The sequence below is a fragment of the Triturus cristatus genome, chromosome 3_1 (assembly GCF_964204655.1).
Source record: "Triturus cristatus chromosome 3_1, aTriCri1.1, whole genome shotgun sequence".
NCBI lineage: Eukaryota > Metazoa > Chordata > Amphibia > Caudata > Salamandridae > Triturus > Triturus cristatus.
The window spans coordinates 882236761-882255310 of NC_140583.1; the positions used below are offsets into that span (position 1 = coordinate 882236761).

General features: G+C 39.3%; 1 protein-coding gene and 1 pseudogene across 1 annotated transcript in view; one reads left to right on the top strand and one right to left on the bottom strand.

Moving 5' to 3' along the window:
• B3GALT1 (beta-1,3-galactosyltransferase 1) overlaps positions 1-18550 on the bottom strand; it is a 1403455-nt gene that overhangs the window by 562847 nt on the left and 822058 nt on the right. The window lies entirely within an intron of this gene.
• Positions 14195-14756, top strand: LOC146861236 (small ribosomal subunit protein eS10 pseudogene; annotated as a pseudogene).

The following is an 18550-nucleotide window of genomic DNA, read 5'->3' on the forward strand; positions in this document are numbered from 1 at the left end:
GCAATCGTTATTTGGCAAAACTTTAAGCAACAAAGGTACCTGCAAGATTCATTGATATGGGGGGCTATGTGAATCCCCAGTCTGCAAGGAGCATTGATGTGGTGCCCTTCTATGTTAGTCCCCAGTATACAGATTCTGCATTAGGCAAGCTATCCAGATCTGCTGGCATCTGAATTAATGCTGAGGGCCAGGGAAGAACAAAAATGGCTTTGCCATTCCCGGCTTCAATGTTCAGCAACCACCAATGGAGTTCTGAGTGGGACTCATTGTCTTAAGAGATGTTGTCTGAGTGAGAGGGATCCTGATGGAAGTGGGCAGTTTTCCAGTTGTGAAAGTCCTGATAATTAAGAGCAGCTGGAAAGTGGCTTGATTACAGGCAGCCAAAAAACTGATGAGGTTGGGCAGGGATCTCGGGGGAAAAGAGTGGGTCCAGAAACAATGTTTACAGTAGATCCCAGAACTCCTGGGATGGTTTGCGAGTGGACTTCTTAAATGTGACCAGAAACCTAACCTATTTCGTGGAAGAGAGAAACTGTTGTATCTTGGTGTTGGGACAAGGTGCTCGGGCCTAATGCATCAGAAGAATGCCACTGTGTTAAATTATGAGACAAATAATGCAGGGCTGTAGATAAGCCCGCACCACATGGAGTAGTTTGGTTATGCATTGTGGGTTAGACAGGTCAAAAGGGAGATAGGGAGACTGCTACATCTGATGTCTCCTTTTAAAAAAAAATCTTTTTACCCCTTTTTTTTTAACAAGGCAATATATACAACATAACATTGCAAGGTTATGATACATTTCATAAACATTTGTATATCTTAATAAACAAAACAAATCAATTGTCAGGCCCGGAATGGACTGGGTTTCCCAGACAAAGTAATAATTCTTTATACATACATTTCAATTCATTTGATCAAAATAACCGATCCCCCTTTTTTCACAATTAGATTAGTAAAGCCCATCACAAGTTTATATTGGTTACGACAGAATAGTTTGATTGCCAAAACGACGGATCTACTCAAGAATCCTTACATATCCAACCCTAAATTCATTGAATCCAATCAGATATTGGAGTCCAGATTTTACATCCCATGGCTCTTTTCCTTCTCCCTTTAGTCTTGTAAATTGATATTTCAAAATTATACGTGGCTAAGAATCTTGACCGCCAATTAATAAAAGTGGGAGGGTCAGAGCTAATCCACTCAATAGTAATACAGGCGCGTACCTGCGCCATAGCGATAAATATAGTAACAGTTGTGGATCTCGGTCTTATATTAGCCTCCCTATCTGACCCTACACCAATAATTACTATTTCTTCAGTAATTATAATCGGGGATCCGAGTATTATATCTAAAAAATTCTTAATATCTTGAAAGAACACCCCCAGTCTAGGACAAGAAAAGAACATGTGGATCGAATCCGCAGCCACTACTCCACACCTATTACACTTATCCCCCATTGTTGCCCCCCATCTAGCAACTTTGCCAGGAGTATAGTATAAACCAAAAAGGGCCATGTAATGCTGACTACGTAATCTTCCAGTCATTAAAACCTAGTTCGCAAGATCGAGAGATTTTGTTACGTTTATATCCTCCACTCCCAGTTTATTCTTCCATTTTGTTTTCCATATACCCAGATCATCCGGGAAAACCCTCCACTAAATGTTCGTAAAATTGGCCTATTGGGGTTTTTTTCAGCATTTTTTCAATCAAGGGAATTTTAACAAACCGTTGTTCTATTCCTGGCCCCTTCCGAGCCAGAAAACTGCGGATTTGCAGGTATTTAAAAAAATCTTGTTTACGTAATCCAAATTTCTCCTGAAGATCAAAAAATGCAAGATGTTGACCTTTATCAAACATATCCCCTAAGCACCATAATCCTTTAAAACCCCATCTGAGTGATACTTGATCCAGAAAGATTATAGGGAGCAACCAAGGAGCGGAGAAGGGGGTATAGGCATTGAGATTTAATACATGTATCTTACATTTACTTTGTTTCCAAACTGCATATGGAGCCTTAAGTATCTTAAACTTTGTTTTTTTTAAATAAATGGGCCCAATTACCTTAACAATTGGTCTCCTCTCCCAACCCAAATTCATAAATAGATGGTCTATGAAAAAGGGGAATCTCAGCTTTATCCCCAACTACCAGGGGTTCCATATATTGCATCATGGCAGCCAAATAATACATCATAAAATGTGGGATACCCCAACCCCCACGATGTCTCGGTAAAACCATCTTCTTATACGCCTTTCTCTGTCTTCGGTACCACCACAAAAATCTAGTACATATCCTCTCTAATTTAGTAAAACACATAGAAGAAAACTCTAGGGGGATTGCTCTGAACATATAAAGATATTTCGGTAGGACGAGCATTTTTAGCACATTACATCTCCCGTGGAGAGATAGATGAAGATGATCTAGTCTTTCCAATGTTGCATTCACCTTCTCCATCACTGGGATAATATTCAAATCGGGAATATTATCCACTTCCGATATAATTTTTATTCCCAGATATGTTACTTCGGGGACAATTGACAGATTTAACAGAGGATCAGTACCTGAGTAAAGCACCTGAGTTTTCTCTACATTTAATTTATAACCGGAAAAGCAACCAAACTGCGCGGCCAATGACTTAATTGCGGGTAGCGCAGTAGCAATATCACTGGTGAGTACAACTATATCATCGGTATACGCCAATGCTCTATACTCAACATTGTGAAAGCTTACTGGTTTAATATCTGTATGTTGGTTTAATTTATTAAAAAATAAATCAATATATAATGCAAATAAAAGAGTGGAGCACGGGCACCCTTGCCTTGTACCCCTACTAATACAAAATGATCCAGACTCTTGTCCAGAGATACGTATGGTAGCTTCTGGGCGTATATATAAGGTCTTAACTGCTTGGATAAACTGAGAACAAAATCCTTTCCATCGCACGATATCCCACATATATTGCCAGGAGACCCTGTAGAACGCCTTCTCAGCGTCCAACAGGATCACCCCCAATACAGATTTGGTTGCTTGAGCCCAATCTAAGAGAGCTATTACTCGTCTTACATGATTGGCAGTGTCCCTGCCGGGGATAAACCCATGCTGGTAATTAGATATTAAAGGGGTAATAACCATTCCTAAGCGGTAAGCCATGATTTTAGAAAAAATCTTACTGTCTGAATTAATCAATGAGATGGGTCTATATGAGGAAGGGTGTAACTCGGGTTTGTCCTTTTTTTTAAAAACAATAATGGTAGTTTTTCGCCAAGAATCTGGCGCTGATCCACATTCAGGGGCAAGAAACAGTGTCATAAGTTCCGATCTAAGCGCTTGACTAAATGTCTAAAATTCGAGAGGGATACCGTCCAGACCTACCGCTTTTCCTGTTGCTAAGGACATTATTGCTCCCTCCACCTCCTCCCAGGTTATACATGCTGCTAATTTCTCATTTTTGAGTTCAAAAAGTTTTATTAGATTTTCCATAAGAATGAACAAATACAGACAATACAGAAAAAATTTATCACAAGCGAAAATACCTATATAAAATAAAACATTTCTAAAAGCAATTCTAAATACAATAGTTAAAGATGTATATATAATCAATTAGAAGGAGGGAACATAAACTAAAAAGAAGGGCAGGGAGGGAGCCATGAAGAGTTGCAATGTCAACTTATTAGAAAAAGGAGCTACATTCATCATATAAGGCTTTAAATAGAATGACTGTAAAACGGTGAATCAAGTATAAATATACAATTATAAAGATAAGTATACATCTATGGGTAACCAAAACGAGTGAAACAAATTAGAATTGTGATTGATCCCTTTCAGGGATAATTGAGCACCTCTTCTTGTAAAAATGACCCATGACCACCAAGCATGAACCGATAAAGACGAAATATCCTTCCAGCAAAATGTAATGGACTTTAAAGCAGATGATATTAGGAAGTTAAACAGTTTACCTTCTAATTCAGTTAAGTTATGCGTAAGATCAACAGCTTTACATATTAATATTTTGTAAGAAATAACATCATGAATATGAAATATTTGTTGAATAATATCCCAAACATCAGACCAAAATTTAAAAATTAATGGACATTCAAAAAGCATATGTCGTAGTGATCCAGGGAGTAATTTACAATGCCAACAAATGTCGTCTTGCATCAGCTTAGCACGAAATAAACGCACTGGGGTCCATAAACAATTAAATAAAATATAAGAATTGGTTTGGTAAAGTGAAACAGGCAGCCATCCTGAAATACTATTAAGCCAAACAGTCATCCATGTATCGTTGGACAAAGAAAGGGAAAGCTCATCATTCCAAAATGTTGAAATAATATTTAAATTCTTTCCTATAGAATTAGATAATTTTTTATATAAAATAGAGACAGTATGTGATGACGTAGAGATAGTTCGAATATATAGTGCTAAATCTGCTTTAACATTAAATGGAATACCATGAGGGAAGGAGTCTAAAATTGAATTACATAACGATTCATATTTAATAAAATCAGATTGAGGTAAACTAAATTTCATTTGTAAAGCTTCAAAAGAAATAAAAACATTGTCAAAATAGATATCTTTAAGATAAAAGATACCAGCTTTAATCCAAGCATTCCAAAAAGTAACATTTCTATTCAATTTAATCACATTACTATGCCACAATGACATATCTTCAGTATGAGTCATAGGGATCAAAAAGATTGAATCCAGGTCATTAAAAATGAGTTTAGTGGATTTAATAATTACCGATTTATGCACATATATTGACCTATTGGACATTGTTAGCAAGGTGGTCAATGGAAAAGGATCCACAAGAGACTGCTCTATATGAAACCATGTAGGTTGGTTCTTTAAAGAGGAAGGAGAAAACCATATGGAACTTTGTTTCAGTATAAATGCTTTGTGATATAGAAAAAAGTCAGGCAAGCCAAATCCAGCATTGCATTTAGGTACTTTTAATTTTTTATAACCAATACGAGTTGATTTATTATTCCAGAGAAATTTGGAGAGAAGTCTATCAATGTTTTTATAGAATTGTAAAGGAAATTGAATAGGAATCATAGCAAGTGTATAAAATTTTTTAGGAGCAATAGTCATTTTAATGGAGTCCATTCTACCCCACCAAGAGAGGTGAAGTGAAGACCATTTAGACGTTTTATCTTTGATATAATTCAGAATAAAATTACTATTTAATGTTAATGTTGCTTTTACGGAGGACGCAAATAGAATCCCAAGATATTTTAATTTATCTTTTTGCCACACAATATCAGCCATGGGTAACATATCAGGAGTACAAAAAATGTTTAAAGGGAAGAATTCAGTTTTATTAATATTAAGTTTATAACCAGAAACCATGGAATATTTTGTAATAATTTCTAATAGGGCAGGCATTGAGGATAGAGGTTCACTAATAAATAACAGCACATCATCAGCATAGGCTAAAGTTTTGATATTAATCTCCTTAATCTGAATGCCTTTGATATTAACACAATTTCTTATATGAGTAAGGAAAGGTTCAATTCCAATGAGAAATAAAAGTGGAGAGAGGGGACAACCTTGTCTTGTGCCTCTAAAAAGAGAAAACTGACTAGATACTTGACCATTAATAAATAAACGAGCAGTAGGGGCATAATACAGAGCAGAAATCATGCGTATAAACGAAGCACCAAAATTAAATGATAATAAGGTTTGAAATAAAAATTGCCAATGGATTTTGTCGAAAGCTTTCTCTGCATCTAAAGCCAAAATTCCTGCGGGGGAACTTAAAGTGGAACTCTGTTCAATAATGTGTAATAAGGTTCTTGTGTTATTTGTAGAATATCTATTCTTCATAAAACCAGATTGATCAAGATGTATAATAGAATCCAATATAGGGGACAGTCTAGAAGCAAGTATTTTAGCATACAATTTACAATCTTGATTAATTAAGGAAATAGGGCGATAATTTGAAACAAGAGTGGGGTCTTTATCTGGTTTAGGAAGTACAATAATTAAAGCATCAGTAAAGGAACCTGAGATCGTTCCTGAAGAACCAAAAAAAGTAAAAAGTTGAAATAAATAAGGCAAAAGTTGGGACTGGAACTCTTTATAAAACTCAGCTGGGATACCATCTGGGCCAGGGGATTTTTTTTTTTAATGGATTTAATAGCAGCTAAAATTTCCTCAGTAGTAATGGGTAAATCTAGCCTAAGCCTGTCCAAGTGTGAGATTTTGGGCAAATCACATGTATCTAAAAAAGAGTCCAGTATGGAAGGATCATGAGGATCAGGCTTATTATATAAAGTAGAGTAAAAATCCAAAAATTCCTTAACAATATCATTATGAGATATTGCAATGTTACCATTAGGGCCATGAATTGAGGTAATTTGCGTTCTATCTTTTTTTATACGTAAATAATTAGCTAAAAGCTTCCCAGATCTGTTGGCATTAAAACGGAACTTAGCCTTAGAATTAGAAATTTGGATGCCAGCTCTAGTACTAAGGATTGAGTTAAATTCATATCGAAGCTTTTGTAGCTTGACTTTAAATTGAGGATCATTTGATGAAATGAAAAGCCTTTCAAATTTCGCAATTTGTTTTTCCAAACACCTGATACGTGCGTTGAATGTTTTATTTTCATAGGCCATAATTGAAATAGTTACACCCCTAATGTAAGCTTTAAAGGCGTCCCATCTATTGACCATGGAAGTGGAACCTTCAGGATTGAGTAAAAAATAGTCCTGAATAGCATTTAAGATTTTAGGCTTATTATGTTCATTAAGAACAATTCCAGTATTCATACGCCATCTAGTTTGGTTTGCAAAAGTTGAAGTTAAATTCAGAACAAAAGAAATCAAGGCATGATCTGAGATATCAATATTACCAATCTTAGGAGTCTTAACAGATTGGACTAATTGTGTGGAGACTAAAAAATAATCAATTCTAGAATGCGAATTATGTGGATTAGAGAAAAATGTAAAACATTTTTCTGTGGGAAAGTGCAAACGCCAAATGTCAACTAACTTGGTGGTATGAATAAATGACTTAAAAGCATGAAAAACCTTAGGAGGGCGAAATTTAGTACTAGATATTCTATCCAATAATGGGTCAGCAATAACATTAAAGTCACCTCCAACAATTAAAGGAACTTTACCCAACTTTAGAACCTCGGTGGTAATATTAGACCAAAAAAGAGGGTCATCCGCAGTAGGACCATAAACATTGAGAAAAAATATGACTGAATCATGAATTTTAATTTTAGCTATAATAAATCTTCCATCTGCATCCGAAATTTTGCTTAAGACTTGGCTATGCAATTTTTTCGCAACAAAAATAGCCACCCCATTTTTTTTACCAATTGCAGGTGATGAAACAATAGTATCTACCCATTTCTTTTTCATATAATTTAAGATGTTGTCATCTATATGAGTCTCTTGAAGAAAACAAATATCTGCCTTACAACTACCTAAATAATCTAAGATTTTTGTACGCTTAACTGGATGACGTAAACCTTTAACATTTAGTGAAACAACTTTAATATTGTGGATATTAGCCATAATGAAGAGAGAAAGAAAAAAAATCAAGAAGAGGAGAAAAAGAAAAGAAGGAGAACAATAATGAGAGAAAATAGTAGCTCCAGAACAAGTAAAAGGAGGTGAAAAAATTTAAAAAAGGAGAAAACGACAAACAGGGTACAAAAATATCAAAGATGAGACGCACATACGCTCAACAAGCATGACCTAACCGTTGGAGCCCAATGTAGTAATGGCTCATTAACCTGTCAGAAAAAAAAAGGAAATGAGCTATAATCAGGTATTAGAGTCATGAGTATCCATGGATTGCTGTGAACGTTGATCCAAAAACTGACGCAAGTCCTCAGGACGTTGAAAAGATTTTGACAGATTGTCTTTTCAGATACGCATTGTTGAAGGGTCAAAAAGACCATATTTGAACCCAAGACTTCGCAGTTGAGGCCGAAGAGTAGAAAATTCCTTGCGGATTGAGACTGTTTCCTTGGCAAAGTCTTGATGAATAAAAATTTTATTCCCATTGACCATTAAGGAAGGAATCTCTCGTGCTGCCTTTCGAATCAAAACCAAATGATGATGTCTGAGGACTTTGAAAATCATTTGACGAGGTTTGGTATGTTGAGGATTGCGATGTGAAGGGATTCTATGGGCCTTGTCAATCTCAAATTTTTCTGGAAATTTAATTTGTAGAAGCCCAGGAATCAAATTTTCCAAATACAACCTACAGTTGCCACTCTCCACATCCTCTGGTAAATTAAAAATGCGTAAATTGTATTGTCTGTTACGATTTTCCATCTCTAGGAGCCGGGTAGACAAAGGAGATATTTTAGCTACAAGAGGTGTGAAAGTCTCAAGCTTAGCCTTATTATCGTGTATTTTAATTGCATTATCAGATATTTTCATTGACATACTCGCCATTTCCTTTCGAACATTTTTAATCTCTGAGGCAATAGAATCTGTGTTAACACGAAGCGCTTGAATTTCCTCCAAAATTAAGGATAATGAAGGTTCTGTTGACTCTACCGCCTTTGATTTAATTGGCGGAGGTGAAACCTGCTGCTTTCTTTTAGGATGAATATTTTTATTATCCATGTTGATTTGGTAGCAAAAGTAGGATAATAATAATAAAAATAAAATAAAATATCAAAATTGCAAAAATAACAGCAACAACGCAAAAAAAATGAAGGAAAAGAATACTGCAGCAGTAAGAATATCCTTATTAAAGCTGGTGCAGCAGCTATAACAGGCTATGGGAGTGGCTAGGCCCAAGCCAGGCCCTTTCCTGAATGCTTGCTCCGCCCCCTGACAGACAAAGCTGGGAATACCTGAAGGGAGAGCTGGAGGCAGAGGCTGGACACTGGAAAACGCCTCAAACAGCGTCCAAATTCAAAGAAAATCTCAGCAATCGACAGGTAAGATGCTCAGCATTCAAGCGACCTCATTTGCGGTATAAAACTGACAGGAATCGTCGTTTTTAACGAAAAACGGGCGAAAAAACGCCGGAGCTCACTACACGGCGGCCATCTTGTTTCACGCGCTCGCGCGTCTCCCGCTAATTTCTCATTTTAATCTTGTGTAACTTTATTTGTTTCGATTTCGACACTAAATTCCTTCATTTTCTCATCTGCATCTAATGTTTCTTCATCTGTATATAAGTTGTAATAATACTTGCGAAACACATTCAGAACTTTGCCTGGGGAATCCTGGATCTGGTCGAGATGGTCCTGTATCCAATAAATTTGATTTGTTATTTCCCTCTGCTGGAGTCTCTGCGCTAAAATCCTACCAGAATTTTCCCCCGCTTCATAAATTTGAATCCTGTACGTAGCCAATTTCGCGGCTATTTCCGTAGCGAAATGTTGGTGAATTTAAATTTTTAAAATGGCAATGGCTTTTAAAGTTACTTCAGTATTTCCAATAACCTTAACTGATCCATCCCTGCCTTAATTTCCACCCGAATTTGATGCTGTTTGGCTATAGAATAACTAAGTGTTTCTCCCCGTACCTCGGCCTTAAATGCATCCCAAACAATGAGATCTGCTGCCTTACCCTGAACATTTAAAAAAAATTCCTTGATCCAATCACCCATATACGCACAATATTCGGGATCAAGTAAAAGTTTGCATTCAAAAGTCCATGCCTTTGGCTGGGCCCTAGAACTCATATCTAGTTCTAAAATTACCGGGTTATGGTCTGAGATAATGTGGGTGTGATCTCTATTTTAGCGCTCGATACTATTTCAGCTGAAATAAAAAAATAATCCAAGCGCACATGTTTTCTGTGAGGAGCTGAATAAAAAGTGTCTCCTGGAACATCTTTCTTATGAGTGTACCATACATCGGCGAGCCCGAGTTCTGTGACTAAACCTTGAGTGGCTTTAAAAACTTTAGTTTTCTTACCCCTATATAGATGGTCACTTGTAATATCAAACCCACTCTCCACATGAAGATTGAAATCCCCACAAAGAATTAAAGGGGCTGGCCATGACACTAATTCGACACTCAGGTAATGCATCACCTCCGGGTCGTCTAAATTAGAACCATAAATGGAACATATCGTCAGTGGAGAGCCATTAACAAAAATTTCAGTAATGGCCCAACGCCCCAAAATGTCCTCTTTTACCCGATTACAAGCACCCAAACCATGTTAAATCAAGATCCCAACCCCTCTAGTAGTTGAGCTCTGTCTACTACAAGCAAATATATCCATACCCAGGTAATTCAGCCACTTTCGATTATTCCAAGAAATATGAGTTTCTTGTACGCAGAGCACATCGATACGCATGACCTGCAAGATTTGGGCCATCACCCCTCTTTTCTTTTTATCATTTAAACCACATAAATTCCACGTACAAATGGATAGTCTACCAGACATTGATATATCATAAAGCTTAACATATCTCGTCTGCCCAGCCCGTGCCCTAGAAATCATTGTCTCTCAAATAGAAAAAAGTACCGTAACCTGAATACAATATAGACATTATACATTGCTATATTACACCGAAACGCGCGTAGACCATTACTATATGTATGGAGAGTCCCCAAAGAGACGGACATATCAATCATGTTGAGCATGGATTAATTTCCCCTTACGCCCGTCTCTGTTCAATTGTCTGGAGAATGTTTTGAATCCCTGTATGAGTGTGAGTTTGCATGGGTTTAGTTGAGGAGTGAATGCAGGAGAGAGGTGCAGTGTGGGTTGTGTTTTTTGTATTTATCTGTTGACAAACAAATTGTAGTTTTTTGTTTTTATGTTTAGTCCATTTTCTAGCACATAACTATAGAGGAAGTATTAATAACTATGGGGCATATCAACAATAACCGGCGATAATTATCGCTGAGCGCACTTAGCGCTCGGATAATTATCGCCGGCTAGCGCCAATTTTTATCGCTGAGATAGCGTGCTATTAGCAACGATTATCTCATCAGCGATAAAAATCCTAGCGCTAACTGGCTAACGTGAGATTATCGCTGGAAACCCAGCGATAATCTCACGTTAGCTAGTTGATAGGGACTCACAAACTTAGCCATGATATCCACCTTCCATAGGATATCATGGCTAAGTCAGTCCTGAAGCAGGCGTAAGGAAAGTAGCGATAACAGGGGTTATCGCTACTTTTTCTGACACTATGCTTCATAGCGTTAGGCTTGCTGATAGGAGAAATGTCGGTTAGCGACATTTCACCTGTCATGCCAGGTCAGGAACGCCCACTTTGCATCTCATTAGAGATGCAAAGCTGGGCGTTAGGAATCCTGACGCTAAAGCAAGGTTTCACGCGTTAGCGTGACCTTGCTGATTAGGCGATAAAATTATCGCCGCTTTTCGGCCGAAAACGGCCGCAAAAGCGGCGATAATTTTTTATCGCCTGCTTGTTGATATGCCCCACTGTGAGTATATGTTGTAATGTTCTTACATCCTGTTCAACAACATCTCTTTATATCAATATTGTTAGATTTCCAAAATTGTACCACTATATTCATGTGTTATGTGTAAGGGCGGGCGTAGTTCGCGAAGTAGCACTTCGCGAAGCTACGCAAAGTGAAGTTCGCACTACGCGAGCTACGCGTAGCACTTCGCGAACTGCGAAGTAACATGTTCGCACTGTGCAAGATGTTGTTTTCAATGATTGCACAGTGCGGACAAGCAACCGGCACTGTGCAATCATTGAAAATGGCATCTTGCACAGTGCGAGCTGTAGTTTTCTGCTGCTCGAGTAGATTTTTCCTCGAGCTGCAGCTTTCTCAACGCGAACTGGTAGTTTCTCATCGCGAGCGGTCGCGAGCATACGCGACCCCTCGCAATGAGAAACCTGACCTTCTCGCGTTGTGAATCTCGCCGGGAGGTTTATTTTCCATGCTCGCGATCGCGAACAAGGAAAAAGTCTCGCCAGGATGTCATTTTGCTTGCTCGCGGTCGCCAACTTGACGTTGAGGACCGCGAGCAAGCAAAAAATGACCGCAGCACTACGCAACACTACGCTACGCGTGTTCGCACTGTGCTACGTGCAGTTCGCGTAGTGCGAAGTAGCGCGAACTTCGCAAACTACGCGAGCGTAGCGTAGTGCTTCGCCCAGGCCTAGTTATGTGACTATCAGGACAATTATATATGAAATACAATGTATGATTAACTCATGTTTTAAAGACAAGAATGAATAAAGATGCTTAAATTATTTGTACAGAAACCATTTCATGAGATTCTATTGTGTGCTGGTTGCTTAGTTTGAACCCCTGAGGTCGCATTGCAAAGAAATATAGGTCAGGTTAGAGGTTATTTTCTTGATTGTACATTCCTCCCTCCTCTTGGACCGAAAGTACCTGGGGGGCACCTTTTTTCCCTTTGAATTAAGTGAGAATCACCATGAGCGGGGATTTGGCTTTGCCCACATGTTGGGAGTCAGGAGTACATGTTTTGATTGGGCAGTGAAAAGTGCTTGCCCTCCACACAGCTGTGATCATTTTGTTTATTTATTCAGCTCTCTGGGCTTGAACTTTCAAGGGCACACACATTAGATTGTAATGCTATTAAAGTGGCTAAGTTACTTAGATAATTGATGGTGTTTTCTCTGGCAGCAGCATAGATCGAAGGAGGACAATCATTAACCTACATGGATTTTTAGGTCTGGTTTGACAGTGCAACTGTCACCTGACCTTTTAACCAACACTAATACTATTTTACAGTTCTTTGATTCCCAACAAATACATATGTATATCAGCATTAAGGCGCCTCCCAAACATCAATTAGGAGAGTAAAACAGTTCATTAAATGATGTGGTCCATTCAAGAATTGAGTTCTAGATCAATGAAAAGTTAAACGGTTTTATAACAAAATTTTTAAAACACGTTGCAGAGTCAGTGCCATGAAGGGTCTCAGCTGCAAAGTATACAGAGTATATAAAAATCTGAAAAGTATTCTAAGTGTCAATGGGAAGCAATATCAATATAAAATTGGGCAGCATCCTTAGCAGCATAGGAAAGCTCAGGAACATCTCTGGCTCATCTCCAGAACCAAGGGGTTCTTATACGAAATTCTTACTTAGCCAATTAGAAAAGCTGCAGAATTATCGTGCAGAGAGAAAAAGGATCATTTATTTAGCAAATCAAAACATGAGAAAAAACACATACTTCCTTTAAAATAACCATCATCACATTTCTAATAAACGGAATTTAACACCCTCTAGGCTAATGTCATCAGGAGATGTTTGAACAAAAATGAAACATTTAGAGAATAGGAACTTGTCCCAATGAATGGACAAAGTGAAGAAGGCAATGAGATGGATATTTGTTGCAAGCTTACATCCACATCATAGCAAGTTCAACACTAGTAAGGCAACCACTGCAATGGAAATATACCATTATGTCATCAGCTTTCTGTGTTCTGCAAAGCCTGTGGGAAGCGAATGTGTGGTGGGGGGGAGGAGTGAGTGACAGAGGTGGAATTAATTTTGTTCAAAATGGAGATTTATACAGACATGTGGACTAACTAAAAAACAACAATAACTTCACTTCTATACATCATATGATATTTGTTTCAATTGCGACTATATTATTCCGATCTGTTTATGCATGATCATTGGTAAAATTACATATCACAAGTTATTTTAAGTGCGCAAAAATATAACCGTAAAACTATCCCTCACCATGCAACATTCCTTTCAAGGATAACCTATTGCCATTGCTAATGCTTGTTAGAACATTTGAAAGAAGAACTCACAAAAGTCAATGCGGGAGGCTTTTAAACATCAAAGTCATTGAAACTGCATTGAGTTATTGCAAAATCTAGATGAAAATATTGCTTCTATTTAAATGAATCTGAAGTTTCTGTACATTTTGCTTCTGGAATCTTATTAGAACAGGCACCAAAACCTTAGGTTTGTTTAAAACTGTTTATTGCATTTTCAGTGAAGGGCAGAAATGATAATTCCCAAAGAGTAGTAACGCAGTATTGTATCTGATTCAGACATCACAATCTTGTACATGACAAGTTCTTCACTCTGTCCTTTTCTTGTTTCCAGACTGGTAGTTGCATCAAGTCAAACAGATCTGGTTATGCAATCCAAATAACAATACAACAATGCAGAACATAACAGTCACTGGTGTACGGTCTCGTACTGCTGTGTGCAATTCCCATGTTCGCGGCCTATGTTAAGTTTCCCACTCTTGCTGGATTGTATAAGTCCCTGTGTCTTTCCTTTTCGGCTCCAGGCCTACAAGCAGCCGCAGAGATGTTGATGCACAAGAAGAACCGAATCTCTATCTATGAGCTCCTGTTCAGGAGGGAGTGATGGTGGCTAAGAAAGATGTCCATATGGCCAAGCATCCGGAGATGGCGGACAAGAATGTCCCCAACCTGCACGTCATGAAGGTCATGCAGTCTCTAAAATCATGTGGTTACGTGAAGGAGCAGTTTGTCTGGAGGCATTTCTACTGGTATCTGACCAATGAGGGAATCCAGTACCTAAGAGACTTCCTGCATCTGCCCCCTGAAATTGTACCAGCTCCCCTGCGCAGAAACCACCCAGAGACTGGCAGACCAAGGCCCAAAGGTCTTGAAGGTGAGCGCCCTGCACGTCTCAACCATGGTGAGGCTGATAGAGACACTTACAGATGCACTACTGCTCCTCCTGGTGCTGACAAAAAGGCAGAAGCTGGTGCTGGAGCTGCTACAGAGTTCCAGTTTTGCAGTGGATTTGGTCGTGGACGTGGCCAGCATCCTCAATAAATTCTCTTTTGGATTTGTGTAAAATACAGATGTTGAAAGTCCCTGTGTCAGTATGGCTATTCATGGGAGACTGTCAGATCTGAAGGCTCGAATGGCATTAGGATCTATCCCCAGGCCTACGCAAGGGGTGCTTCTTACATCCTCTATTTTATCCCCCTCATTAAAGCCATAGATTCGCTATGAGCCCTCTGAGAAACATCCTGCTTCCAACCAGTGAACGCCAGCCCATTGTTCACCTTCCAATGCAAGCTATGCCCTGCTTTGCCAATGTGAGGGCTAATGCAAAAAACCTGCTGCCTGCCTGTCTAGTGTTGGCCATGTGTGTGAGTCATAACAAGCTATCCTCAAAGGTACAGTGTATGTCATTCACCATTTTTTCACCAACATCCCTGTAATGAAGCAATCAGGCCACCACCGGTCTGGGTGAAGTGCCATCACGTAGGGGCCTGGTGTGTACCCAATATGAAACATTTTGTGAGTGCCTGGAGGTGCAACTTCCATACTTTTCCAGTTCTCTGCTCACTCAGGCAATCCCACCATTACACGAAAGTTGTTCTATCGATTCTGTCTTGAGTCTTCATTTTGTTTTCCAGGGTGGGCAATCTATTTGATAGTTCTGCCATCTTTGTTTCTAGGCCAACCATTCATGTTTGTACATCATTGAGCGCTGGTTCATTTTGATGCACCTTTTCCACCAAATGTTTATGGTCCTAGAGCAGGATGCGCAGGTCCACCACAACTACATCAATTGTAGCTTCCAGGTCCTTCCTTGAGGCCACTATGGCATCCAGGATTTTGTCAAACTTAGATAGCATGTGTTCCAGCCTGTCAGGCGCTAAGTCTCATTCTGACAAATCCCAAGATCCACCTCCTGGGACATAGGCCTGGTGTGGGTCTCAACTTGACTGGGGTGCTCCGAGTGTGTCTGGTGCTCATTGTGTCATTGGGGTGACTGTCATGGGCAGCTGCGCATCCAGGCTGCACTCAGCAGGGGGAAAGGGAGGCACACATCACAGCCCTCAAGCTGCCTCACAGGCTTCCTCTCCCTGACACAGCCTTGGGAGGATCCCAGGCCCAGCGGGGCTATCCGCTGAGGTGGGGTCCCATTCACTTGATCAGACTGTGGCTGGGGCAGCTGTAAGTTAAGGCGGATCCCTGCCTGCTGGCTATAATCAGGGAAGCGCGTCCTCATACATGGCACTCCCTCCCACTAGTTTCCACCCAAGCCTCACCTCCACCATCATAGCGCACTGCACCTTCTTGAAGATGATTCAGACCAGTAGGCTGCCAGTCACCTCCCCTGCTCACGGGTCAGCCCTCTCCTCGTACCACTCCAGCAAAGTGCACAAAATAGTGGTGCAGCGCAATGTAACTGGATCTTGCAGATGGCTCCCTGCAGTCTAATGATATTGATGGCTGCCCTTTTCAATGCTAGGCGGCTGCTGCTCATCTGTTCTGTTCACAACACTTGGAGCATGGGGGGCCTCACTCTCAGGACAGTCATTTCTTGGGGTCCCAGTCTGGGTCTGGTCTGGGGCGCTGGGGTGTCACTATTGCATAGTGTTTCTGCCAACCGGCCAGGCCGGAGCACCCAAATCTGTGCCCTACTCTATGCGCAGCAAGCCACCCACCCCAATCAAAACCTTACCTTAGTCACTCTAGAGAAATGCACCTAATATTATCTTTTTAAATGGGGTTACACAAAAAATGAAGATATTAAAATGCCCCTTCGGCTGTAGCAGCACAAAAGGCATGTGGCAATTTTTGCACAAACACAAAATAAACCATTATTCAGTTTTCTTTGCTCGAATAAAGCAAAACACTCACACTCAAATCAGTGCCCTATTTCAAGGTTTAATGCTAGTTGAACACATTCAATGACAAAGAAGAACCATGGTAACATATGTTAAAGTCTGAAATGTATATTAATACTGTAAATAAAACATTGGAGATTGATCCATGCTACAACATTACAGGATCTTATGTCTGCTCCTCTTCTGTGCCACTCATTGTCATTAAGACACAGCACTCTAAACTTGGGATGGTTAGTTACTCGACCCAGCCCACTGGTGCCAGTGAGCAACACTTACCCATAGTCTGAAGTCTCATGAGTTGGGTATCTAGGCATGGATCAGAGCCCACAGAACACTACCAAGCAGGCAGACAAACAAAACAGTAGGAGGAAGCAGATTATTCCTTTATATACTCTTTCATTGGAATCTTATGATAAAGTCGTCAATAGGAAGGCAGGGTAAAAGTTGCTGTAGGTAAGCTAAGGTTTCCCCATCACAATCCTAGAAGTAGACTATGTATATCCAGTCATCGAACATCTACAGCAGGAAATCAGCCTAAACATATGCAGCAAAAAAGTGCATCAGCAGAGCTAAACCTGGTGGAGCTCTGCTGGGGGGATCAGGTCGAGAAAGAAACCCCAAGCTTATTGATAACATTCATGACAGCTGAAGTTGATCCGGTGGAGATACATGTGGAAAAAGTATGGTCAATACAAAATGATCGTTCTCCCACAGAAGCAATGACATTGCTCAACAATACATATGAAAAATACAAACACAGATGCTGCAAAATGGAAGTCCTCTCCAGCATCCCAGGGAAATTAATTTTCAAAAAGGACATCAGACTGTAATCTTATCTAGTAAACAGGAACAAATAGAGAAGTTAATTCATGACAGTAATAGTGATGACATTAAGAGCAAACGTTACGGAGTCAATCAAGAGAAGTAAGCAATGGGGCCAGAAAGCCTTTCGGAGAGAAAAGGCAACAGCACCAATGCAGAGACATTACCCCACATTCTGACAGCATGCTCATGTTAAAATGAGGCGAGAGCAAAGAGACTCTTAATGTTAACACCAAGGCTGGTGGCCTAGTTATTCAGATAGATAGGAGAGCCTAGCCCTAAAAATTGACAATGTTTCTTCTTAAAACAAATAAATGGGATCTAAGTATCAGAAGCTCGTCGAGCTCCAATCACACCTTAAAGAAGACATGAACTTTCAAGAAAAAGATGTAAAGTTATATTGTGCTTCTATTCGCATCTAAAGATCTACACAATCACATATGAATTATGATACAAAAAGTCCCGGTTCAACCAAGGATAGCCTTGCTAAAAACCCTATTCCTATCACTCTTTACATATCCATCCACTGACAAAATCAAGTTCCCAAACAATATCATATTACCTGAACACATATAGGTGCAGAGACCCTAATAAGCCTAGATGGCACACTTAGTAGACTGTAATTTCAACTAGCACAAAGGGTACAAATAATCTCAGTCTTTCAATTCCCTAATCCCTAAACCTGTTCTATGCACAATTCCCATTTACACCCCATCCCCACCCTTCCTGAGAACACTTAGTTCAACGTGTTCCCTCTAAAACATATATATATTTTTAACACATCACTTTGCGCATTTCTTTATTTTAAATATGTGTAAATAGACGACCCCGGTATTTAGTACGCAAAAGCCCCTACAGCCGAATACAAAAATAAAATATAAATCTATATAATCTTCCATTGGGGATAGGGATTTTGTAAGGGAAAAGAATGAAAATAATAATTAGAATTAAATAAAAACATCTGTGTCTATTGAATATATTGAATATTACTGCACACTTCTATTGGTAATAATTACGAGAAGAATGAAAAAGTGGTGATTGATTCGGTTTGCACTGATCAGCTGAAGGTTTTTTATCATCTTTGTGTTAAGGTGCAAACCTTTTTAAGGTGGATAAAAGGTATGTTTCCCTAAATGTGTGTTTGTTATAAGATGACTGTAACTTTATTATTTCGTTGTTTTATTTTTAAT